The 14,753-nt window shown below is 42.0% G+C and overlaps 1 protein-coding gene across 11 annotated transcripts in view; it reads left to right on the forward strand.

Moving 5' to 3' along the window:
* The window catches only part of LOC119979752 (PR domain zinc finger protein 2-like), a 212,523-nt gene that overhangs the window by 161,737 nt on the left and 36,033 nt on the right, over positions 1-14,753 (forward strand). The gene's annotated exons all lie outside the window — the stretch shown is intronic.

Below are 14,753 nucleotides of genomic sequence, written 5' to 3' on the forward strand. Positions count from 1 at the left end.
ACCTTATTTGACTAGAAACACTGAAACTCTGAAATTTCTTTTTCAACTAAAGCTGAAGAACAATATTTAATTTAGTTGTTTGATTTGGCGGTGTGGAGATAACAGAAAATTAAATTGAAGTCGACCAGAATACAAAAGACTGACTACTCTTGGGTTAGTTTAGAATTTAATTAAGGCTGATGGAGGAAAATTTGCAAGTTAGTTGCAGTGTAACATTTACCCCTTTTAAAATCATGCCTCCATATCAAACGTTTAAGAATAGTGCAGCCCAGCTAGACAATTTACAAGGAAAAAAATCATTGGTACTGTATTATCATTTTTTTAATGCAAAAACAGCATGGTAGTGATCCAGATCTGTCTCGGGGTCCGTATTGGAATTATTGCAAGACCAATCTTTTTTGAAGCACGGCGAGCAGCAACACTTATGGGAAATAAACTTTCTGCAAAGCAAAAATTTCAAATAATTCTTCATGAAAATATGAATATTGATAAATTTTGGAACTTGTTCTTTGTCCCTCACCAGGAAGTAGTAATTTTACAAAGGGAAATGGCTGTAGCAGGAATCCTACTCCTAAGTGTTGATAAACACACAACTGGTTTGCCAAGTACAAAATGTTGTACTTTTTTTATTTTAGTGTATCTAATTATTTTTCTTTCCAATCAAGGGGAAATTGTAGCGTGGCCAATCCACCTAGCCTGTACATCTTTGGGTTGTGGGGGTGAGACCCACGGGGAGCATATGCAAACTCCACACCGACAGGGAGGTGGGATTGAACCCAGACCCTCAGCGCCATGAGGCAGCAGTGCTAACCATTGCACCACCGTGCTGCCATAGGAATGTTGTGCTTAAAGGAGATCCATGTCAAATCACCAACTTGTAATACATCAAAGCCATTTTTGTTACCCATGGAAACTGAAGTAAACTAAAACTGTTTGATAAAGCAGGATTCTTTACAACTAACGTTGAACTAGCTCATTGTTATTCATTAAATCAGGAATTATGGATCCTGGAAGCTGTTTTGGTATGCTGCAAATCTGTACATTAAATTTATTGTTTTGGTAGATTGGAATTCTACACCTAGATCAGAATTCTTGGGTTACCATTAGTTAACAAACCCAGTGGCAAATGCATATGTGTGGGCAGTGAGCAAGGACCCTTGTTGATTTATTTTTTCCCCTCCCTAACCTAGTGGCGTTGTGGCCAGTTGTGTGTGTTCCAGTTCAGATCATTAAATTGGCCTACAATCAGCAAGATCTTGTTACTCCATCCGAATTTTACAATTGCATTAATTGTTTCCCATTGCGATTTTACTGTCAAAATGACAAGGATTCAACTTTTTTTAAAAATGAAAACGCTCCGGGCGTGATTCAACTAAATGGGAACAAGGTCCCATAGCGAGCGCGTGTTTCCTGGTGCTCGTAGCAAGGCCATTCTGCACCATGGCAAGCTGCTTTTCAAGCGCAGCGTGGCCATTAGATCGCGCCCTCTGCTGCAAACTATTGAATTGAACCTGTCATATGAATAAAACATGCCGCAATTTGTTTTATGAAAATAAGCTGTTAGCAAATCAAACTCCACTCTCACCCCCAGAATTTGAGACTGTTTAGCAATACACTTGTTATAATTACAATATTTTTGTAATTATGCAAAAGCTCATTAATATAGCAGTTTATCATGTCTTTCAGCTAGACCTCCAGGCACTTAACATGTAGGTAATTATTTTAAATTTCAGTGACTTATTTAGGCATGCATGGCAGCCATCTTTTGCACTGTGAAATAGTATGAACAATGAAGTGACCAACCAGTTGCTGTTTGTGATGATGACGACTGAAGCTAGATCTTTGGTCAGGATGCTCGGAGAATTTCCTGTATTAACAGTTAACATGGAATGCCATGGGATTTGTATCTTGGATCATAATAGGTAACAAAGCCGTGCTTTAGCATCTCATCTAAAGGACAGCATCTCTGACAATACAGCACTTCATTGGTGTGCCAACCTTGATTGTGTATTCAACCATTAATTGGACCTGGAATCTGCAAAACCAAATTACTCCAGAGTAGAGACAAATTGGCAGCATGATTCCAAAAGACCATTAAGATATAAGCAGAATTAGGCAAATTGGCCCATCGAGTCTGCTCTGCTATTCGATGATGGCTGTTGTGTTTCTCTTCTCATCCCCGTAACCCCGATCCCCTTGTTAATCAAGGACCTATCAATCTCTGTTTAAAGATGCTCAGTGACATGGCTGCCACAGACTTCTGTTATTTGGGGAGCAAGATTCCACAAGTAGCAATAAGATAAATTACACCAATGAAAGATAAATATTGGCCAAATAGCAATGAAGTCTTCTGTTCTCTTCGAGTAGTGTGGATTGGCCATGCTAAATTGCCCCAAGAGATTCACCCTTGTGTTTAAACCAGTCTGCCGAAATAAGTATTGAAGTTTGGGATGTAAACAGGCACGTTGCTGGAAAGAATTACTGGTCAAAATCTCCAGGAGCAAATACAAGATACCAAAATTCAATTTCTAATTTCATGGTGCTCAGTATGAGCCTTGACATGTTTTACATTGTAGTTGCAATTGTATTGTGCTACCTTTTTTCCGGTTAGATCTAGGAAATGGAAGCAATGTTGTTTGAATCTAAGTTTATGCGATAGCTCAGCATTCACGAAAATTATCATAATTCAGGAGGGGGTGATCATTCCAATGGAGATCCCCCCCCCCCAATTTTCATTGCATGAAAGGAAGAACAAAGCGACATCCAAGGAAGGGCCAGTTCTGAAGCTTGCTTTCCAGCATATCAGAAAGACATTAAATCTCCTTACGGAATACATCTTTTAACATGTTTGCATAATTAGTGTGCTATTTGAAGCACTAAGTAGATCTGACTGAGTAATTTATGTATATATAGGAGGAGGTCATGCACCTGTGTGTATCTGAGATTATATTAACTGTCTTGGTCCTTTCACAAAAATTGGTTTAATAGTCTAGGTAAGTGGAATAAATGTATTCACTCCAACCTTGCTGTGCTTGCTAACCTCGACTACTTCCTTGTGCTGTGCATAGTATCGCAGCACAGAAGGATGCTAGTCCACCCATCGTACTTGTCCCTGCTCTCGAAAAGAACTGTCCAATTAATTCCACTCCCCTCCTTTTACCTTGACACCATATTCTTTTGCTTTTCAAGTATATGAATTCAATTTTAGGGCAGCACGGTGGCCTAGTGGTTAGCACAACCGCCTCACGGCGCTGAGGTCCCAGGTTCGATCCCGGCTCTGGGTCACTGTCCGTGTGGAGTTTGCACGTTCTCCCCGTGTCTGCGTGGGTTTCGCCCCCACAACCCAAAAATGTGCAAAGTAGGTGGATTGGCCATGCCAAATTGCCCCTTAATTGGAAAAAAATAATTGGCTAATCTAAATTTTTTTTTTTAAATGAATTCAATTTTAATTTTGAACGCTACTATTGAATCTACTTGACAACTCTTTCTGGCAACGCATTTTACATCATCAAAGCTTGCTGCATTTAAAAAGTCCTATCTCCCCACTGCTTCTTTTGCTGTTACTGCTGAGTTGGGGTGGAGAAGTTGATAGGAGTTCAGAATGTTACTTCCACAAAATAGTTCAAGCACACCCAAGGACACTTTATTGCTGAATAGTCCTCGGGTCCCTTAAAGTATGTTAGCCTTGCCATTGGGAAGAGGTGTTCTCAGCAAAGTAATGGTTAATATATTGAGCTACAGAATGTTACTTTGCAAATGTTAAACTAATGTTTTGGCAGATTCCTCACCGCTTCCGTGATGTACTAAAACTGAATTTTTAATTGAATGTCACATTTTTATAGAGCAAGTCCAAATTATGCCGAATCCTGTTGTGGTTGGTAACCGGGTAAATGCAACCTGCTTCACAATTACCATATTGGTTTGATATGTTCATGCTGATTGGTAGACTTATTAAGATGTCCACAATTTTACTTTCTCCTTTTCTCCAAAAACATCACCTTTTTGTAATCCAATATCATGAGAGAAGGATAGTTGCTCCCTAATGACTTGACTAATTCCTGCACTGTAAGTTGATTATCGGACCTGCTCTTCTTTCCTGACCCCAGGGCAGCATTGAAACCAAAGTATGTTGAGCATTGCCCAAAAAGTTCATTTAAGTTTTTTGTAAAGTCGTGGATTTTCAAACATGGTTAAAGGAAGCTTTGTTGGGGGAAGAAATCTTTAAAATCTCTGCCTTGTTTTGGGAGGAGGATTGTTGACTGGAACTTTTTTTTATCAATTGCAAATCTTCACCTTAGTGAGAGAGAGAACACAAAGGATATTTAGACAGTGAAACTTTTAAATAATCGCTTGACTTTCTTTAATTCAAGCCGGGGGGGGGGGGGGGGGGGGGGGGGGGGGGGGGGGGGGAATGTAAAACAAATTATACTGAATTGTTAGCCATTGTAGATTGTAAACATTGTAAATTGGCTAAATATTTTAAAAACTGGTTTCAAATGGAACAATGATCGTACAGCAGTAATTTCATTGGATGGTATAGGCATCATAAACCACGTAGGCATAGCGAGGCTAGCATAACCCATTAGTTTATGTTGGCTTGATTTGTTAAAGTAAGATAATTATCGAGGAAAAAAAACTCCCAGTTATTGGTTAACTTTTGCAAAATACTGTCAGATCTTCTATGGTACTTGGTTGTTTTTTTATGCTTTCCTAGCTAACCTCCGTCTGCCACTCTACATAAATTTGAGCTCATCCAGAACTCTGCCCATATCCTAACCCTCACCAAGTTGTGCTCACTATTACCCCGGTTTTTGCTGACCTATATTTGGCTTCCAGTCCGTCAACACCTTAGTTTAGCGTAGCAACAGATGCCCATTGAAACTGTCAATACACTTATCATGGTGTTGTTGGAGATGGATTTATCCCTAGGATTTCTACATAATGGTTTGGTGTCAGTTGTGTATTGAGGAGACATCTGCAAGGTCGAAGGGTATAGGTAGAGGCCAAAAATGAAGCACTTGTTACCCCTGGTAATGTTTAAATACTTGCATTCCAGCATGAGGCGAGGATCTTAACATTATGACCAAGCCATTGAAAATGAAAGCAGGAATGATTGCTTCATTCAGACAGTTGTGAAAATGTGGTGAGCATTGTATAATCAATTGGGGTTGCATGATTGTGTGTTCCAATTTATGTCACCAATGTTTTGTAAATTGAAAAGTAAATTTCCAGTCGGGCTGTGATCAAATGATTTTCATTTAAAACGAAAAATGTAACTGGAAATAAAGCCAGCTGTATAATTCTCTTCAGATTTGAAATGCAGAAAAGTCACCTAAACACTAGTTGGGAGCCATGTGACTAGAATCAAAGGGGGACTTCAGATTGACAATCTGCAATCCACCCAGCTGACTGATAGCAAGGATCATAAAATGCCAGAAAATATATGTTTGCATATTTTGTTTCAGTTGAATCATATAGTTTCCTCTTTCACCAAGGCATGTACATGCATAAATTGAGATTATTGTGGAAATGGTTAGAATTAAATAAAGATTTGTATTAGTGGAGCTTTGTTTATGCGAGTCATAGGTTTTACGAATTGAAACCAAACAAAAAAAAGCAACGGTGAAAGCACACCACAGCAGCTGCTGGGGGAAGGCAGGAGGCGAAGATGCTTTGTTGTTTGGACTAAATTGCTTATCATATCAATTTTATTAAATAAATGAAAAACACCCGTGTGGAGTTGCTATTGCAATACAGAAGAAATTTTAAAAACAATAACTACCAGTTTGCTTTTGAACAACTGCAGACTTGGATCTGGTTTTGCACAATATTACAACCAAATGTTTGAGCTTGTTGAAAATATTTTTTTAAAAGGGGAAGGTCAGGTAAAACGTTTTATTTATACTCAGTGCTTAAGGTTCCTCAGTTGGGGTAACCTTGTTTGTTCCATTTAAATGAAAATGTTTCCACTTGTAGGGGAACTTGTAGGAGTCATAGGGGCCATAAGTATAAAATAATAATAAATAAACAAAATAGGGATTTCAAGAGGGACTTTGTTCTCAGTGGAGAATGTGTGGCACACTACCAGATCAAGTTGAGGTGATTAGCATAGATACATTTAAGCAGAAAATAGTTACAAGGAAGATCAGATGATGTAAGGAGGCTTGTGTGGACACTTGTAAACACTGACATTTTTAAATACTGATATAAACCTGTTGGGCTGAAGGGCCTGTTTTAAGTTATTGATATAGTGGTAGCAATTTGCATCCAGACACTTCCAACTTAACACCAATAGCAAACTTGTATTTATGTAGCATTTTCAATATTTAAATAAGGCATTTTACAAAGGTTTAACCAGATGCTGAAACCGAATAGCTGATGTTAAGAGGGGTTATGAAAAGCTACATCAAAGTACAGAAATTGAGGGTGGGCTTAAAGGAAGAGAAATGGATTGCGAAGAGGGAATTCCAGACCTGGGGGACTACGTGGCTGAAGGTATGTCTACAATTATTTGTGAAAGGAGGGAGGAAGCACAAGAGGTTAGCAAGATGGAGAGTTTGGCGTTGTAGAGTTGGAGAAAGTTGCACAGAGTAAATGGGACAAGACCATGAAGGATTTTAAACATGAGGATGGAAATGTTAACATGGAGGCATTGACGGACTGGGTGCCAGGAGCTGGGATAATTTTTTGCATTTGGAATAAGTTAAAGATAGCTGAAGAGCTAAAATTTACAGAAGTGGTGAGTGGGGGAGCTGGAAGACGGGCTGAAGCCAGTAGTATGAACTTGTCGGTAGGTAGTTTTTGTGTTGGAGAGTTTTCGTGATCGGAAGCTCAGCTTTGGGTCGAATAGGATGTCAAGATAGCAAAGTCTCTTTCAGCTCAACACTTGCTGGAAAGAGAGCCAGAATCCGTGATGAGGATAGTTTCTGTTAATTTCTTTCATGGGATGTGGGAGTCATCTTGCAGGCCAGCATTTATTGCCCGACCCTAACTGCCCTTGAGATGTTGATGGTGAGCTGACCTCTTGAACTGTCAGGTGTCCCTGTAGTGTAGGTACACTCGTAAAGCTGTGAGGAAAGAAGTTTGTTACCCAGTATCTGAAGGCGATCTCTGTTAATCATATCAGCTGAAGTTAAGTACCTAGAGGTGGAGGGCATTGATAAAATGGTTACTTGAGGTTAGCAAGGTGGAGAGTTTGGGTCTGAACGGAGAATCCGCGGGAGGTTCACGACAGGAAAATCAGTGCTGCATGAAGTTCCCGTGGATCACGCGGAAAACAGCTGGAGAATGGCCAGGCCCCGGACCACGCATGCACAAGGCTGACTACCTGCATCGGTCGCGTCGTAAAGACACTCAAGCCGAGTGTTGAATGGAACCAGGAGAAATATACCTGTAATGTTACATTCTGTGAATATATCTACCCCAATTAAAGACTAGCTTCGGATTTTCGCTTCGCTAACTGTCTATCTGAAGTATAACAATACTTTCAGTCTTTCTAGTATTTAACTGGAGGAATTTGTGGCTCATCATAGACCGAGGACTGGATTCTCCGTCGCTGAAATCGTGATCGGTGGAGAATGGATTCCGACGCCAGAGTCGGTGCCAGCGGTAGTTTGATGCCGGTCCACCATGCTCCTCCCCTCCAAACCTGCTTGAAATCGGAAATGACTAGATGCTGGCAATGCTCAGCAGATTGGGCAGCATCTGTGGAGAGTGCAACATGGTTATATTTTCACATGATGTGCGCCGTTGCAATGCTATTATTGCGTCTTCGGCCAGTCCACCCGTGATGCTCTGCTCCCGATGGGCCTAGTTCCCAACGGCGCAGGCCACATTTGTCCCAGTGGTAGGGAACCCGGCTTGCCGGCTGTGGATAGTGTTCAGCGCCGCCACACTCTGCCAGGATCCTTGCCACTGGTTGTGGGCCTTCTGCTAGGGCTGGGGGGACTGGTGGGAGTTGGCCAGGGTGTGGACTGTGGGGTCTTGGTTGGGCCGCACCCTGGCCATGTTTTAAGGCGTGACCGATGCAGGTCGTCAGCCTTGCGCATGCGCGGCCCGGGACCTGGCTGTTTTCTGCGTGATCCAGGGGAATTTCATGCAGCACTGCCTTTCCTGTCGTGAACTTCCCGCAGATTCTCCATTCACACCAGTACCTAGTCTCAGAAACAGAGATTTCAGCCCCAGATATTGAGTTAAATGTCTGACAACACGGGCGGTGGATGGATGGAGCAGTAAAGCTGGCTTTTGTCAGGGTAGATGTGAAAGCTGATTCCATCTCCCTGCATGATAGCAAAGGGCCATTTATAGATGGGGAAGAAACCAAAAACAAATCCTCAAGGGACCATGGATGTAACATGATGGGAAGAGAATCCATTGCTGAAGATGCTTTAGCTATAATTAAATAGTTCAAAATGGTGGCAAATGAGGGCTATCGCATTGATCTGGACAATGGAAAAAGGAAAATGCTGCTTGAAATCTGAAATGACTAGATGCTGGCAATGCTCAGCAGGTTGGGCAGCATCCTTGGAAAGTGCAACATTATTTTCAGATTGGTGATTTCTAATCGTGATTTAAGAAATCTTAAACAATTCATGGAATCGTAGAATCTCTACAGTGGAAAATGAGGCCATTCGGCCCATTGAGTCTGCACCGACCCTTCGAATTGGCACTCCCAACCTATCCCCATAGCCTGTAACCTAAGGGGCAATTTAGCATGGCCAATCCACCTAACCTACACATCTTTGGACTGTGGGAGGAAACCGGAGCACCTCTAAACCCTTGCAGAAACGGGGAGAATGTACAAACTTCACAGAGACAGTGACCCAAGATCGGAATTAAACCCGGGTCCCTGGCACTGTGAGGCAACATTGCTGCCACTGTGCTGCCCCAAAACTAATATCACCTTTGGTAACAGTGGGAATCGAGCCCACGTCCCCGCAGTGACTGGAGCCCAAATCCATTGCCTTAGCCACTCGCCGACACAACCCCACTGTGGCACCCAATTGTGGAACCATGGGAGAAGGGTCGGGAAGAAGTTAGCACTGTTGCCTCACTGTGCCATAGTCCAGGGTTCAATTCCGGTCATGGGTGACTGTGTGGAGTTTTCACTTTCTCCCCGTGTCTGCGTGGGTTTCTTCCGGGTTCTCCAGTTCCTTCAGCAGTCCAAAGAGGTGCAGGTTTGGTGGGGTTACGGGGATAACGTGGGGTGTAGGTCTAGCTAATGTGCTCTTGGGTTGGTGCAGACTTGATGAGCCGATTGGCCTCCTTCTGCACTGTAAGAATTCTATGGTTCTAAGAGGAAAGATCAGAAGTAGCAGCTTGGGGACTCTTCAGGCTCTAAAGGAAACTCATATGGACTCTTAACGTTAACTCTGTTTCTCTTCTCCACAGATGATGCCATATCTGCTGAGTTTTCCAACATTTTTTGTTTTTCTGATTTCCATCATCCACTATTTTGCTTTTATTATCCCTTACACATATATGACCTGTGAAAATCTGCATTAACCTTGCATAAAAAGTATTTTGGGTTGCCCTTCTATGATATTAGTACGTTGCTTCAAATTGCTCCCATCACTAGTAACAGACCTGTTAAAAAAAATATATATATCTTCCACCTAAGCGTTGTATAGCTCAAAGTGACCTGTATGGCCACAAACCAAAATGGGAAGATGATGATCTATAATTGTGCTCCTGGGTGTTCTGAGCTTAATTGGATGTAATACAGAAATTTCTAATTTATTGTTACACCTTACTAAAGTCCGAGTTGTGATCCATTAAACTGTTACACTAATCACTCATAGAAGTAATACTGATTCTAAAGGATTAGTGAGACCACATGCACCGTGTAATAGCTAGTTACAGTCACCTGTACTCTGAAATGACAAAGATGATTGAGTCAGCATCCTTCACACATCAAAGTTATTGAGCCCAACCTGATTGGTTCTGGGGTAGATTTTCATCACTGTCTGGACTATGATATGGTGAAGTGGATTTCCTACCTGTTACATAACCAAATGATCTCCATCCCCTGGGCAGCACGGTGGCACAGTGGTTCGCACTGCCTGCCTCACAGCGCCGAGGTCCCAGGTTCGATCCCAGCTCTGGGTCACTGTACGTATGGAGTTTGCACATTCTCCCCGTGTTTGCGTGTGTTTCATCCTCAACCCAAAAGATGTGCTGGATTAGCCACGCTGAATTGCCCCTTTAATTGGAAAAAATTAATTGGGTTCTAAATTTTTTTTTTTAAATTCTCTCCATACCAGATTATCACCCAGATAATGAAAATAAAAATGGTCCCCATTTTAGTATTGTGAAGTGAAGTTCGATGGGTTTTGCTACAAGTAGCTCTTGTTACCAAATCCTGTGAAGACCAAGAACTGAGGATAGTTTAATTCCCCCCAGATTAACCATTATGTTCTCTGTTCCTCTAATCACCTTTTCTAACCTTAAATTGGAGTCCTCTTTCAACCTTAATTAATTTTATACATTTTAACAAATGGGCCTTCACAGTTTGTATGTTAGCTTAAAGATCTAGATTTGGCTGCCATTAGTCCCTGGTCCCTAGAATTTAGAACTAATTTGTTCGGTTCCTGTGGTGTGGAAGATTCTAAAAGAAGATGAAAGTTACCATAAAGGAAGCTTCTTTCTTGATTTCAAATGCAGACCAGCACATAGTTTCTACATTGCAAGCCTTCACAGACTATCGTCCAGGATCAAAGTTGGTTTCAATAACCTCTTGACAAAACTGTTCCGACAAAAGGTCGTTGGCATGAAACGTTAACTCTTTCACTACAGGTACTTCTAGACCTGTTGCCTGTTTTCAGAGTTTGTACTTCATTTCAGATTCCCTGTATCCATCATGTTTTGATCTGTGACTCAGTTTGTTATGCTTTTGATCGCTTCTTAACTTAATTTGCATAGACTTTAGCTTTTGAATTGTACTTATTTGAAAGGAACTGTTGTGTTTCTCTTCCCCACCCCTCAATTTATTTTCGTTTCCCTGCTACGGCTCTTGAATTTGCTGACTGTTGCTTGGGGTACAATTCCATCAGTGCTGGCAATCGTCTTCAAACTCCCCAAAAGGACCAGCTAAATATGTGAACTGAGACAGTGAGTGTTGTTTAGCCATGGGAGATGCCACCATTAAACCTGATCTTTTCCTTATCACAGTTTCCAGTAGCAATCATCTAGACATTGTGAGCTGGAACGTTAGCTAATTGTTAATGTGCATATTCAGTTTCACAGACACACAGCTGTGATCCTAAAGACAGTTAAACTTTCCCAATTGTTGTCTGGTGTAAGAGTGGCTAGCTGAAGATTTCATGCCACATCTAACAATATTTTACCCACCAAGCCATCAGAAGAGTATGTTAAATTTTCAATTTTGAAGTAGCCTTCGAAGTAGTTTGCGAAAGCGATGCACTGTCCAAAATTGAGGGATGTACAAAGGACAAAGCAATTATGTCCTCCTCTGGCCTCCTAGATAAACACAGCAATAAAACACCTATCTAAAAGTAATCCTTTAGTCGATGCCTATAAACATGCTTGGTTATAAGGAAGGCAAACTTTTATTTATTATTAAAATTCTGTCTTTGAGAGCAAAATATTTTTAAAAGTTCATTTTGACCTGCCTTTTTTTGCGAAGCTAGCATATGGGGCAGTTTCCTATTTAGTGGACTACAGTAACAACAACTTGCCTTTATGTAAATAACATATTTAATGTAGTGAAACATCTGAGAGCACTTCGAACCATGGAAAAGTTACAGCACAGAAGGAAGTCATTCAACCATCTTGACCATGCCAGCCAGAGGACACCCAGGTGACCTTTCTAATCCCACCCTTCCTGCACCCGACCCATAGTGCCTTGCAGCACTTCAGGTGCAGATCCAGGTACTTTGCAAATTAGTTTAGGGTCTCTGCTTCCATCACCAACTCGGGCAACACATTCCAGACACCCACAACCCTCTTCACAGGAGTGATCGAACAAAATTTGGCACCAAGCTCCGTGAGATATTAGAACTGCTGTCCAAAATCTTGGCCAAAAAAAGAGGTTTTAAGGAGCATCTTTAAAGGAAGGGAGAATTCCAGAGCTTAAGGCCTTGAAAGTAGAACGTCACCACCTGGCAAGTTACTCTCAAAACCACTTCCCATCCTGACCTGGAACTATGTCGCCGTTCCTTCACTGTCTCTGGATCCAGGAACTCCCTCCCTACTAGCACCACATAGTCTGCAGCAGTTCAAGAAGGCACGTCACCACCATCTTCTCGAGGGAAATTAGATGGGTAATAAATGCAGGCCCAGCCAGGGAAGCCCACATCCCCTACATTAATTTTTTTTAAAGCCAGAGGCATGTTTGCCAATGGTAGTGATTAAAAATTGGTATTTGCTTGAATGTTTTACACATTAAATTGCAAATGTGCCAGTTTAATGCCTCACTAATATGTTTCTATTCAGCAGCAATCTGCCTTTGTCTGCTGTCTTTTATTTAACTTTTATGAGATGTGGCAGGCGCCAGGCTACATTTATTGCTCATCACTACTTGCCCCTGAAGCTGGTGGTCCTTTTCTTGAACAACTGATTGGTTTGACAGACTAAATCAATGGACATTAAGGATTAATCAGGTAGGATTGGGATTGGAGTCATATGTAGACGAGGCTGGTTATGGGTGGCGGGTTTCCTTTTGGGACAAGTGTGAATGAACCAGTTGAATTTTAATAGCATCTGGTCACAAATGACCAGATATCTAATTTTGATTCCATAATGTGCCATGACGGGATTTGTGCACTCACGTCTTGTTAGCGTAGTACTTATTATGCTATAGTAACATACCATTTTCTCAAGGACTTTTTGGAATCTGCCAAATAGAAATATCTTGCGCTAATTTTAAAATCAACAGGCTGGAAGGATTGTGCCTGAGAGCACAGATTATAGGGTGCGCCGTTTGTCTATAATTACCAAGCTGTTTCTTAGTAACCTACAGGTCGTTGCATTAATAGATCTATTGTTTACTGAAACTTGTGCATTCCTGTTTTTCAAGATCACCAGTTTAATGTTGTAAAGAAATCTCAAAAATTTGCAATTGAAGTAAAACACCATTTCTGTGAGAGACTGCACAGGGATTGAAAGTTGTTCCTTTCTGCAAGGGTCCCATGTGAACTAATGTTGGGAATTCAGCCGAAATAACCCCAAATTTGTAATCTCGCTGACAAAGAGTTTGGAGCGGAATTTTAATCTTTACCAAACTGAAAATTATGTTGGATTTGTCTATAAAAGTAGATTAGCGAGTGGATTGCAGCATGAGCAAGGCAACTGGCACATTTACTCACATGACAACCCATTATGCAAGCAGTTCTTCATTTGCAATCTAATTACTCTCCATGGACAAGAGGTGTGCAACTTGTTGACAGGCTGCTGTACAAGGAAGGTGTGAATGCGTTAAATGTTTTGTAGAGTACTGAATCTGTGAATCAGAATTGTTTGTTAATTAGTGCATGCCCAGAACTAAAAAATTATTGGACATTGCCACACTTATAATTCCAGCAGACACAGCCTAAAAGGTAAAGCAGGCTTGTTCTCCGACACAAATTAAATAGCAGCCGTGACATGCACACGTGTGCCAGCCCGCGACTATCAGGAACTGCTGGTCTGCGGGTCGATATTAGAGGCTGGTGAGCCTCTAATGGGCAGGTCTCTACCTACTCAACACGGGAACCCGTATTGTACCAAGCCCACAGAGGGATCAATCAACAATATTTATTTTATTTTCTCCCGTGGTCTTCGTGAGAGTTATAGCATCCCTTCTCCTCTTTTCCCCCTGCCCACTTTGTCCCTTTCACTCCTGGAGTGATGGGGGCTTCTTCCGCCTTTTGGCACTAGGCCTAGTCTGTGCCAGGTGGAGCTGGATTGGGGGGCATGAAGCGGACTAGGAACCTCCAACAAGCACCTGAGGGTTACGGAACGGGCTCATCCTCTGTGCTGGCCTACAGAGACAAACCAGTCTCCTCAGCCTCCGTCTCTGATCCTGAGTCTTCATTATGAGGGGAATGACCTGAAGGTCCCGCGTGGGCTGAGGCTCAGTGCCGGAAGTGCTGCAACTGGTGTTGGGGGACATAGGGAACCCGTTGGAATGGGCTCCCTACTTCCCAGGTGGTCGTGGTTTTTTTCTCACAGCCTTGTCTTGGACATTGACTTTGTGAGAAACAGATCCTTTTGTGTCCAACACGACTCGAGGGATCCTGCTGGAGTCATCTTCGAAGTTCCGTATGTGTACGGCATCTCGAGGTCTCTCGGGCCTGTCGTAATTCCTCTTTTGGCTCTCCTGCTTGGACTTTGCCAAATTGGAAAATAGCAGGCTCAACCTGGTGGGAAGTTCTCGTTCCATCAATAATTCTGGTGGGGCGACTCCTGTCCTGGTGTCAGGCATAGTTCGGTAGTCAAACAAGGCAGCCTTGTGTCGATGGAACACCCTGGCTATTCCTTCATTCCATTCTTGAATGTCTGTGCCATCCGCTCTGCCAGACCATTCGATGACAGGTGGAATAGCACCGTCCGGATGTGTTTGATGACATTGGACTTTAAGAACGCCTGGAACGCCCCATGGTACCAGTGGATTTGAGGACCTCTGGTATGCTCTGGGTACAAAAATTTTGCGTTTTTCTGTTGTTTCATGTGATGCTCTTTCTGCCTAAAAGTATAACTTTATGTATTTTTTTAAAATTTAGAGTACCCCATTCATTTTTCCAATTAAGGGGCAA

The sequence above is a fragment of the Scyliorhinus canicula genome, chromosome 16 (assembly GCF_902713615.1).
Source record: "Scyliorhinus canicula chromosome 16, sScyCan1.1, whole genome shotgun sequence".
In the NCBI taxonomy this organism is placed as follows: domain Eukaryota; kingdom Metazoa; phylum Chordata; class Chondrichthyes; order Carcharhiniformes; family Scyliorhinidae; genus Scyliorhinus; species Scyliorhinus canicula.